The 12,752-nt window shown below is 31.1% G+C and overlaps 1 non-coding gene across 1 annotated transcript; it reads right to left on the reverse strand.

Annotated features, from left to right (window-relative positions):
* Positions 1-6,267: 6,267 nt before the first annotated feature.
* TRNAW-CCA lies at positions 6,268-6,341 on the reverse strand. Its single transcript has one exon. It is a non-coding gene; the product is annotated as a tRNA-Trp (tRNA).
* Positions 6,342-12,752: the final 6,411 nt, after the last annotated feature.

Below are 12,752 nucleotides of genomic sequence, written 5' to 3' on the forward strand. Positions count from 1 at the left end.
TTTCCTGGAAAAAGCCGTCGCATCTTTTTACGATTCCTTATGAAAGATATTCAGTCGATCAGAATCGAAGTTAAAGAGGGTGTTTCTGCCCGGCGTGTCCTTTATATGGAAATTAGAGGTCAAGGGGCTATTCCTTTAATTCGTACTGATGAGAATTTTACTACACGAGAAATTGAGCAAAAAGCTGCTGAATTGGCTTACTTCTTGCGTGTACCAATTGAAGTATTTTGAAATGAATTCATTTTTAAAGTTTAAAGACTAAATCCTTTGGCAGTAGGAAGAAAAAACGAAAGAATTGCTTTCTTTTTTTTCAATTGAACATTCATCTATTCTTTTATGCTCGTTTTTTTTTATATATTTGATAGAAAAGAAAGGGAGTTTATTCGTCTCGAAAATAGAATCATATTTTTTATTTTAAAAATTCAAAAAAGTTCTTTTAGTATTGATCGAAAAAAGGGGGAATAACATCCTGGAAATACAATTTTTTCTTTATTCAAATTGTAAGTGTATTCTGAGTCTATTTCTGTATTCTTTCTAGATTCAAAGCAAAGACTAAGTATTGAATCAAAAGAAAAAGAGAAAAGGGATTATAGGCTCAATACATTCTATTTGAATTAGAATAGAAACTCATGCTCGATAGAAATAGTAGATCTAATAGAATCCACAAATGCGGTAGGTTCATTAACAATTCACAGATTCAAAATGGCAAAAAAGAAAGCATTCATTCCTTTTTTTTATTTTACATCTATAGTCTTTTTGCCCTGGTTGATCTCTCTCTGCTGTAATAAAAGTTTGAAAACTTGGATTACTAATTGGTGGAATACTAGACAATGCGAAACTTTCTTGAATGATATTCAAGAAAAAAGTGTTCTAGAAAAATTCATACAATTAGAGGAACTATTCCAGCTGGATGAAATGATAAAGGAATACCCAGAAACCGATTTACAACAATTTCGTCTAGGAATCCACAAAGAAACGATCCAATTCATCAAAATACACAATGAGTATCGTATCCATACAATCTTGCACTTCTCGACAAATCTAATATCTTTCGTTATTCTAAGTGGTTATTCCTTTTGGGGTAAGGAAAAGCTTTTTATTCTCAATTCTTGGGTTCAAGAATTCCTATATAATTTAAGTGATACAATTAAAGCTTTTTCGATTCTTTTATTAACTGATTTATGTATCGGATTCCATTCGCCTCACGGTTGGGAACTAATGATTGGTTATATTTACAAAGATTTTGGGTTTGCTCATTATGAGCAAATTTTATCTGGTCTAGTTTCTACCTTTCCAGTCATTCTTGATACAATTTTTAAATATTGGATCTTTCGTTATTTAAATCGTGTATCTCCGTCACTTGTAGTGATTTATCATGCAATAAATGACTAAAAAACGATTCACTGATCCAATTCTACTCTTTCTTACTTTATACATCATAACCAAATCAAAGTCGTATTTACTTTACTCTTTTTTACCCACGAGGGATTCCTTGTATATTTCAAAAAAATTTATTTTTTCAGTAAATGTAAATAGCAGAATTGTGGCTAGGGAAGTATATTATCGACCTACCTAACTTTATTGTAGAAATTTTCGGGATAAACGATTGGACCATGCAAACTAGAAATACCTTTTCTTGGATAAGGGAAGAGATTACTCGCTCCATATCTGTCTCACTCATGATATATATAATAACTTGGGCATCCATTTCAAGTGCATATCCAATTTTTGCCCAGCAGAATTATGAAAATCCACGAGAGGCAACTGGGCGTATTGTATGTGCCAATTGCCATTTAGCTAGTAAGCCCGTGGATATTGAGGTTCCACAAGCGGTACTTCCTGATACTGTATTTGAAGCAGTTGTTAAAATTCCTTATGATATGCAGCTAAAACAAGTTCTAGCTAATGGTAAAAAAGGAGCTTTGAATGTGGGAGCTGTTCTTATTTTACCGGAGGGGTTTGAATTAGCCCCCCCCGATCGTATTTCACCCGAGATGAAAGAAAAGATAGGAAATCTGTCTTTTCAGAATTATCGCCCCAATAAAAAAAATATTCTTGTGATAGGTCCTGTTCCTGGTCAAAAATATAGTGAAATAACCTTTCCTATTCTTGCCCCAGACCCTGCTACTAATAAAGATGTTCACTTCTTAAAATATCCTATATACGTAGGTGGAAATAGGGGAAGGGGTCAGATTTATCCTGATGGTAGCAAAAGTAACAATACAGTTTATAATGCTACGGCAGGAGGGATAATAAGTAAAATTTTACGAAAAGAAAAAGGGGGATACGAAATAACCATAGTGGATGCATCGAATGAACGCCAAGTAATTGATATTATCCCTCGAGGCCTAGAACTTCTTGTTTCAGAGGGCGAATCCATTAAACTCGATCAACCATTAACAAGCAATCCTAATGTGGGTGGGTTTGGTCAGGGGGATGCGGAAATAGTACTTCAAGATCCATTACGTGTCCAAGGCCTTTTGTTCTTCTTAGGATCTGTTGTTTTGGCACAAATCTTTTTGGTTCTTAAAAAGAAACAGTTTGAGAAGGTTCAATTATCCGAAATGAATTTTTAGATCTGTCTATTTCGCCTTATCAAATTCGTAAAAAAGAAAGAACAAAAAAATTATCAAAAGCCTTTTTGCCTCTCTTTAGACTTTCGATTTCGACCAGGTGTCAGGAATTACTTGTCTGATAGTCCTAATCCTAGTATGTATATTAAGAAGAATTCACTTTACCCCCCTTTTCTTTATTTTTCAATACAAATTTGTATTGAAAAATGGGAGGGGGTGTGATGTAACTCTGTCGTTAGTGACCAATTGAAATTGATAGAATGTATCAATAATCAAGAGTTTTTTTCTAATGTAATTTAGAATGGAAAAATTTGACTAGATACTAAAATAAGGAAAGCAAGCGTAGAAAAAAGGGAACTAGAAATTGGCGAAATAACAAATTTTAGGGACTATAGGGAGTATTACTTGTCTTGCGAGTCTTCGACACAAGAAAAGGAATTTTAGACATCCTTTTCTTGTGTCGATCTTGTCATTCTTAATTGCATTCGTTAAAAAATCCTATTCTTAGTTTACATATATATTACTGTTTCTATATATATAAGGTTTTAATATATCTATATTAATATATATCGTATATATAATTATTAATTAATAGTATTAATAATAGTTACTTTTTGTAGTTTTATTTATTTTCATTTCAAGTTTGATGAAATACTAAAAAAATAAGAAAAAACTTCTATTAGTATAGAGTATAGACAAAATTTTAATGATAGATCTAATGATAAAAAATATTGTGTCAGTCGGGAAAGCAGAAAAATAAAATTAAGTGACCCCCCCCCCTTTTTTTCGATCTTTGAAAGGTTAATAATAAATACTATATGCTCCTAACCTACTAATCTAATTAAGTTCATTTTTCAAAAACACGATAAAAATTGTTCTGATTATTAGCAGTTCAACGGGACCCCCTCGAATCAGACAAAGAAGGAAGAGTTGGGCCCCGTTGAGTTCTTATGTTTTCACGTCTATAACTCAGTTCATCCAATTTCTACAGGGATGAACCTAATCCTGAATATGAACCATAAAAGAAAATACCTATTAAACCGATCACAAGAATACCAGCTACAGTACCTATTACCCAAAGAGGAATCCTTCCAGTAGTATCAGCCATTTATCCTGCTTCCCTCCACATTTCATCGAGTGGTCATGCTAGAAACATAAACAGTCAGAGATAATTATGATATATAATCCATCCGAATGGGATAAGAAAACGAATGGGATAAGAAAATTACTACTCTTTGTTTTTTATTTTATTATTCTACGCTCTTTTCTTAATTTTACTTAATTTTAATTGAAGAAATAATTTGAAAATAAAACAGCAAGTACAAAAATGAGTAATAACCCCCAATAGAGACTGGTACGATTTAATTCAACATTTTGTTCGTTCGGATTTGATTGTGTCATAGCTCTATAAATAATTGAATTCGGTTTATCGTTGGATGAACTGCATTGCTGATATTGACCCCAAAAAAGAAACGGTAGGTACAGCTAGTCCATGAACAGCCAACCAGCGCACTGTAAAAATTGGATAGGTCCTATCTATAGTCATTGGGTCCTCCTAAAAAGATCTACTAAATTCGTCGAGTTGTTCCAAAGAATCAAAACGGCCTGTTATTAATGGAATGCCCTGTCGGCTCTCTGTAAAATACTCGTTTGGACGAGGGCTCCCAAACACATCGTAAGCTAAACCGGTGCTGACGAATAACCAGCCCGCAATGAATAGGGAAGGTATAGTAATGCTATGAATGACCCAGTATCGAATACTGGTAATAATATCAGCAAAAGAACGTTCTCCTGTGCTTCCAGACATACTGAACTCCAGATATTCTTGTAGGGAATCGATTCTGTAAAAGATGAATCAGTAAATTCAAATTCACTGAGATTACATCTTTGTGAGATCGTCAATAAAGTACCAAGGGTATTTTTAGAGTCTACCGAATCAGTATAGCTATCCTTCTTCTGACACAGCAACGCAATTTGAATTAGTATAGAACTGAAGTGTTAGATAATTTATTTCGTTTTTTTTTTTGCTTGTCGATGTATAACCATGTTCCACTTCTTCAAATTCCTGTATCTGTAATCTATAGGGGCTTTGATCCTTTATTTGTTTTGGACTAGAAAATAAACTAAAGATTAGATAAAATGAAAATTCAAGAGGGTGGTTTCTAATTCTAATAATTCATTAAGGAAATTCTCATATTGTCCCAAGTCAATTGAATCCAAAACCCATCAATTTCATTTTTGTTGCATATGCATAATTGTAGAAGATATTTTTTTGTAATGATAATGTGACCCCCCCCCGTTTTTGCTTTTTATTTCATTTTATTTTAAGGAATTAATTTCCAGTAACAAGAAAAGGAAGAATAGTTTTGGATCAATTCAAAAGAACAACAAATAATAAAAAAATAATAATACTAAATCTTTGGAATGCGTGCATTGTTTTGTTGTATTCAATTTAAAGGTTTTTCTTTCTTTAACTAACTACAAAGATGATGGGTTTTTCACTCTATTTTCTATATAATATCGAAAGAAAAAAACCTAAAACCTAGAAAGGAAACGATAATAGAAATTGCTAATTACAAGTTTTAAAAATCTAGTTAAAATAAATAACTCTTTTTTTGACTGATCTCGTTCTCCGTGTAGGATACTGCTTTTTGGTTTAATTTCATAGATTAAATGAAGAAAACTGCTCTACTATATTAATCTACTTTATTCAAAATTGAATTTATTTCAATTTGAATAAATGTAGAAGGGGGCATATTCTAGGTTCTAAGGTCACTTAAAAAAAAAGAATCAAACAACTTTTTTAAAAATTTTTACATGTTTATTCAAAAAAAGTTCTATGTTTTAACTGAAGTTATATAATAGAGTTATTTTTTTATGTATTATTTTTTCTTATTAATTTCTTAAAGAGTTTTTCAATGAATCAGTTACGTGAATTCTGAATCCTGAGATGGTGCAGATGCCAAAGACGATGAATTTCGTTTTTTCTTTTTCTCTATTTTGTTCATACCACCGATAATGCTTGATAACTCACAAATTTTCAATTTAATTTTTTGATTCTTGGAACTAGTATTTGTATCTATCTTTACTTTAAAAAATTTTTTTATTGAAACTTCGGGAAGTACTTTAGAAACATATGTATAAAAAACATATTTTATTGAGTCCCTTCATGCCTACTATAACTAGTTATTTCGGTTTTCTACTAGCAGCTTTAACTATAACCTCAGTTCTATTTATTGGTCTAAGCAAAATACGACTTATTTGAAATTAATTGAATGAATCTTTTTGATCAAAAAAGATTTATATGGTATTTCATATGTTCGATAGTTCCTTACCGTGTTAATTACCCAATTTTGGTCATTGAGATTCGTCGGCAATACAGATTAAGAGCTAGGAATAGATAGTACCTCTCTTTTCTCCCTTTCAAAAATGAAAACAAAATAAAATTGAAATGATTGAAGTTTCTTTATTTGGAATCGTCTTAGGTCTAATTCCTATTACTTTGGCTGGATTATTCGTAACTGCTTATTTACAATACAGACGTGGTGATCAGTTGGACTTTTGATTAATTAACATCTCTTTTTTTTGACTGACCTCCTTCTTGCTTTCATATGCGGGAGGTCGAATTCAGATTGCTGCTCAATTATTTGCGAACAGTGGAATTTTGACACAATCTAATAAACAAGAGTGACATCACGCTCTGTAGGATTTGAACCTACGACATTGGGTTTTGGAGACCCACGTTCTACCGAACTGAACTAAGAGCGCTTTTCTTGTTTTTTATAAAAAAACGAAAAGGCTAGAAAGAGGACATTCTTTAACTCGAATCGATTTTGTACGTATATACTATATCATAGTATATCATAAAATTCAGAATTATATGTATGTCCAATTTATTAAAAAAAGATAAATCTAAAATGGATTCCTCGTTACTGCTCTTCTGAGCAGTAATTAGGTAGGGATGACAGGATTTGAACCCGTGACATTTTGTACCCAAAACAAACGCGCTACCAAGCTGCGCTACATCCCTTTCGATTGGTTTACAGTGTCATTGTAAACAATTCCTATCTTGTTTTCCACATCCTTCTTTTTTTTTTGTTTCATATCAGATAACAAACATATATATAAGTATAATTAAAAAAATTACTTTTTTTAGGCAAATCCTATCAATTTCAAATTTACATAAAAAGGCGTTTCCATTTGAAAATGGAATCTATAAGATCGTTCTAGTAGACAATATTTCAATTCTAATTTTGAAAATGGGGGGTTACATATACAATACAAGAACTTCTTAACTACATGTACATCTATAGTTATATATATTACTATATATATTGTAATACAATAAAGAAGAAAGAAGGAGGATTTCAAATGCGAGATCTAAAAACATATCTTTCCGTAGCACCGGTACTAAGTACTCTATGGTTCGTTTCGTTAGCAGGTTTATTAATAGAGATTAATCGTTTATTTCCAGATGCATTAACATTTCCCTTTTTTTAATTCTAGTTATTAACATCAGAAAGGATAAAAAAATTTAGAGATACGATCAACGATCGGGGAATAACCCCCCCTTTTTTTTTCTAATTCTAAAAAAAGAATTAGAAAAAAAAAAGGGGGCCGAAAGGTCATAAAAACGAGGGTTCAGGATCCAATTAAAAAAAAAGTGTTGCTAGGGAAAGAGTATCCTACGAGATACTTAAAAAAATACTGTACAAAGATTTGAAATATAGTTTTCAAAAAATCATTATATTACTTATTTTTTCTTTTTATTTAATTACTAATTAATATTCATTGCAACGAAATATTTAAGACATTTTTTTGAGTTAATTAACAGCTTCTATTTTTTTTGTTCTTGTTCTTTATGGACCCTAAAATTAAAATAGAAGATTGGGGGTGAATCATAAATCCAAAGGAGGTTTCATGGCCAAAGGTAAAGATGTTCGAGTAACAATTATTTTGGAATGTACCAGTTGTGTTCGAAATGATATTAAGAAAGAATCGGCTGGAATTTCCAGATATATTACTCAAAAGAATCGGCATAACACTCCTAGTCGATTGGAATTGAGAAAATTCTGTCCCTATTGTTATAAACATACAATTCATGGGGAAATTAAGAAATAGATAAAATTGAGTGCTTGTATGTCAAATTTTATTTTAAGAACAGGAATAATGAGAGTATCTACGTATTATTACATATATATAAATATAAACAAATAAAATAATAGAAAGAAATCAAATCCTATATTCTTAATTCTATATAGAAACTCTATCCTATATAGAAATAGCAATCGTTTTTATTTTGATCCGATCAAAAATAGGATTTTATAGGTAAGGAATAAAAAATTATGAATAAATCTAAGCGACCTTTTACTAAATCCAAGCGATCTTTTCGTCGGCGTTTGCCCCCGATCCAATCGGGGGATCGAATTGATTATAGAAACATGAGTTTAATTAGTCGATTTATTAGTGAACAAGGAAAAATATTATCTAGACGGGTGAATAGAGTAACTTTAAAACAACAACGATTAATTACTATTGCTATAAAACAAGCTCGTATTTTATCTTTGTTACCTTTTCTTAATAATCAGAAACAATTTGAAAGAAGTGAGTCGACCCCTAGAACTACTAGCCTTAGAACCAGAAAAAAATAGACTTATTCTTCAATTGAATAACTAATCTGAAGGAATTAAAAAAGAGGTTAATATTTTGTTCGACAAATCCAATCAAGAATCAAAATTTGATTGTTACGTCTGTTTCTGTCATAAAAAAAAAAAAAAAGAAAAGAATCGTCGAAAAGAAAAAGAATAAGTCTTTTTTTAGCGACTATATACCCTCGTTTTGTTTTGACGACTTTTTTTATAATACTAATTTCTACTCTACCCTCCCCGAGCTTATTCTACTTAAGAACTCTATTTCAAATATTTTAGTGGATTTCTTCCAATCCCCTCATTTTTTGATCTCATTTGAAATCGTATAAAGACAACTCCTATTTAATAGAGCTATTTGTGCAAGTATTTTTCGATTAAGAAGTAATTGCTTCTTGTACAGATTGTGTATGAATCGGTTATAACTATAGAATACCTCCGTTTCGTGAATTACGGCATTTATTCGAGTGATCCATAAACGACGAAAATCTCTTTTTCTTTAACCCCTATCCCGACGAGCCGAAACTAAAGCTCTTATTCTCTGTTGAGTCATAGTTCGTGTAAGTCGTGAATGAGCCCCTTGAAAGCTTGATGCAAATAAACGAAGTTTTGTTCTACGCCTCCGAGCTATATATCCGCGTTTAATTCTAGTCATTGAATAAATCAAACTTTGATGAATAACTAATTCTTTTTTTAGTTTTAGTTATTCTTTTCCCCTTTACTAGTCATTAATAACCAAACGAATTATTCCAATGTATAAAAAAAAATTCCAATGGCTTTTGCTACTCTAACCTTCCCCACCACTATTTTTGGCTAGGTATTTTCCTTTGCTTTGAAAGGATAAATTGCCTTGGTACTTGATATAAAAAAAATAGAATAACTACAAAAAGTAGTAAATAGAAATGGATAAATAGTGGGTTCCTTCGTTTCTATGGTTACTTCTAAAACGGTGAGGTCCTCTCTATACACCGGAGCTCCTTCTTTTAATTAATCAATACTATTGGTAACTTGTACAATTCACATTCTTTGGCTCTACCCCATTAATATTCCAGTAATAGATCTTTCACAATGAGATCCACTTTATACAGTAACGGTATTTTATTTTAAAATTGATTTGGTCATTTACCCTGTTAGTCCGTTTTTTCTTTCAAGAGTGGAATCTTTTAATAAAAAATGGGATTTCCCCCGCTTAATTGATAACCATTTGTTATCATTGGGGGTTTTCTAAAAAATGGAGTTGATTGGATTTGCACCAATGTAAACCATAAGTTTCAGACACAATAGAAGATATGAATGATCTATCTTTTTGAAATAATGAATCGAGTTCCTCCATTCTATTTTATTAACAGGTACTGATCCTTGATATTTCAAAAAGATAGATCATTCATATATTTCATGGTGTCTTGAAACTAGGGTTACATTGGTGCAAATCCAATCAACTCAGTTTTTTAGAAAACCCCAATGATAACAAATGGTTATCAAGTAAGCGGGGGAATCCCATTTTTATTAAAAAGATTCCACTCTTGAAAGAAAAAACGGACTAACAGGGTAAATGACCAAATCAATTTTAAAATAAAATACCGTTACTGTATAAAGTGGATCTCATTGTGAAGATCTATTACTGGAATATTAATGGGGTAGAGCCAAAGAATGTGAATTGTACAAGTTACCAATAATTGATTAATTAAAAGAAGGAGCTCCGGTGTATAGAGAGGACCTCACCGTTTTAGAAGTAACCATAGAAACGAAGGAACCCACTATTTATCCATTTCTATTTACTACTTTTTGTAGTTATTCTATTTTTTTTATATCAAGTACCAAGGCAATTTATCCTTTCAAAGCAAAGGAAAATACCTAGCCAAAAATAGTGGTGGGAAGGTTAGAGTAGCAAAAGCCATTGGAATTTTTTTTTATACATTGGAATAATTCGTTTGGTTATTAATGACTAGTAAAGGGGAAAGAATAACTAAAACTAAAAAAAGAATTAGTTATTCATCAAAGTTTGATTTATTCAATGACTAGAATAAACGCGGATATATAGCTCGAGGCGTAGAACAAAACTTCGTTTATTTGCATCAAGCTTTCAAGGGGCTCATTCACGACTTACACGAACTATGACTCAACAGAGAATAAGAGCTTTAGTTTCGGCTCGTCGGGATAGGGGTAAAAGAAAAGAGATTTTCGTCGTTTATGGATCACTCGAATAAATGCCGTAATTCACGAAACGGAGGTATTCTATAGTTATAACCGATTCATACACAATCTGTACAAGAAGCAATTACTTCTTAATCGAAAAATACTTGCACAAATAGCTCTATTAATAGGAGTTGTCTTTATACGATTTCAAATGAGATCAAAAAATGAGGGGATTGGAAGAAATCCACTAAAATATTTGAAATAGAGTTCTTAAGTAGAATAAGCTCGGGGAGGGTAGAGTAGAAATTAGTATTATAAAAAAGTCGTCAAAACAAAACGAGGGTATATAGTCGCTAAAAAAAGACTTATTCTTTTTCTTTTCGACGATTCTTTTCTTTTTTTTTTTTTTATGACAGAAACAGACGTAACAATCAAATTTTGATTCTTGATTGGATTTGTCGAACAAAATATTAACCTCTTTTTTAATTCCTTCAGATTAGTTATTCAATTGAAGAATAAGTCTATTTTTTTTCTGGTTCTAAGGCTAGTAGTTCTAGGGGTCGACTCACTTCTTTCAAATTGTTTCTGATTATTAAGAAAAGGTAACAAAGATAAAATACGAGCTTGTTTTATAGCAATAGTAATTAATCGTTGTTGTTTTAAAGTTACTCTATTCACCCGTCTAGATAATATTTTTCCTTGTTCACTAATAAATCGACTAATTAAACTCATGTTTCTATAATCAATTCGATCCCCCGATTGGATCGGGGGCAAACGCCGACGAAAAGATCGCTTGGATTTAGTAAAAGGTCGCTTAGATTTATTCATAATTTTTATTCCTTACCTATAAATCCTATTTTTGATCGGATCAAATAAAAAAACGATTGCTATTTCTATATAGGATAGAGTTTCTATATAGAATTAAGAATATAGGATTTGATTTCTTTCTATTATTTTATTTGTTTATATTTATATATATGTAATAATACGTAGATACTCTCATTATTCCTGTTCTTAAAATAAAATTTGACATACAAGCACTCAATTTTATCTATTTCTTAATTTCCCACATGAATTGTATGTTTATAACAATAGGGACAGAATTTTCTCAATTCCAATCGACTAGGAGTGTTATGCCGATTCTTTTGAGTAATATATCTGGAAATTCCAGCCGATTCTTTCTTAATATCATTTCGAACACACTGGTACATTCCAAAATAATTGTTACTCGAACATCTTTACCTTTGGCCATGAAACCTCCTTTGGATTTATGATTCACCCCCAATCTTCTATTTTAATTTTAGGGTCCATAAAGAACAAGAACAAAAAAATAGAAGCTGTTAATTAACTCAAAAAAATGTCTTAAATATTTCGTTGCAATGAATATTAATTAGTAATTAAATAAAAAGAAAATAATAAGTAATATAATGATTTTTGAAAACTATATTTCAAATCTTTGTACAGTATTTTTTTTAAGTATCTCGTAGGATACTCTTTCCCTAGCAACATTTTTTTTAATTGGATCCTGAACCCTCGTTTTTATGACCTTTCGGCCCCCCTTTTTTTTCTAATTCTTTTTTTAGAATTAGAAAAAAAAGGGGGGGTTATTCCCCGATCGTTGATCGTATCTCTAAATTTTTTTATCCTTTCTGATGTTAATAACTAGAATTAAAAAAGGGAAATGTTAATGCATCTGGAAATAAACGATTAATCTCTATTAATAAACCTGCTAACGAAACGAACCATAGAGTACTTAGTACCGGTGCTACGGAAAGATATGTTTTTAGATCTCGCATTTGAAATCCTCCTTCTTTCTTCTTTATTGTATTACAATATAATAGTAATATATATAACTATAGATGTACATGTAGTTAAGAAGTTCTTGTATTTGTATATGTAACCCCCCATTTTCAAAATTAGAATTGAATATTGTCTACTAGAACGATCTTATAGATTCCATTTTCAAATGGAAACGCCTTTTTATGTAAATTTGAAATTGATAGGATTTGCCTAAAAAAAGTAATTTTTTTAATTATACTTATATATATGTTTGTTATCTGATATGAAACAAAAAAAAAGAAGGATGTGGAAAACAAGATAGGAATTGTTTACAATGACACTGTAAACCAATCGAAAGGGATGTAGCGCAGCTTGGTAGCGCGTTTGTTTTGGGTACAAAATGTCACGGGTTCAAATCCTGTCATCCCTACCTAATTACTGCTCAGAAGAGCAGTAACGAGGAATCCATTTTAGATTTATCTTTTTTTAATAAAATTGGACATACATATAATTCTGAATTTTATGATATACTATGATATAGTATATACGTACAAAATCGATTCGAGTTAAAGAATGTCCTCTTTCTAGCCTTTTCGTTTTTTTATAAAAAACAAGAAAA

Source organism: Brassica napus, unplaced genomic scaffold (assembly GCF_020379485.1).
Source record: "Brassica napus cultivar Da-Ae unplaced genomic scaffold, Da-Ae ScsIHWf_2135;HRSCAF=2787, whole genome shotgun sequence".
Classification (NCBI taxonomy): domain Eukaryota; kingdom Viridiplantae; phylum Streptophyta; class Magnoliopsida; order Brassicales; family Brassicaceae; genus Brassica; species Brassica napus.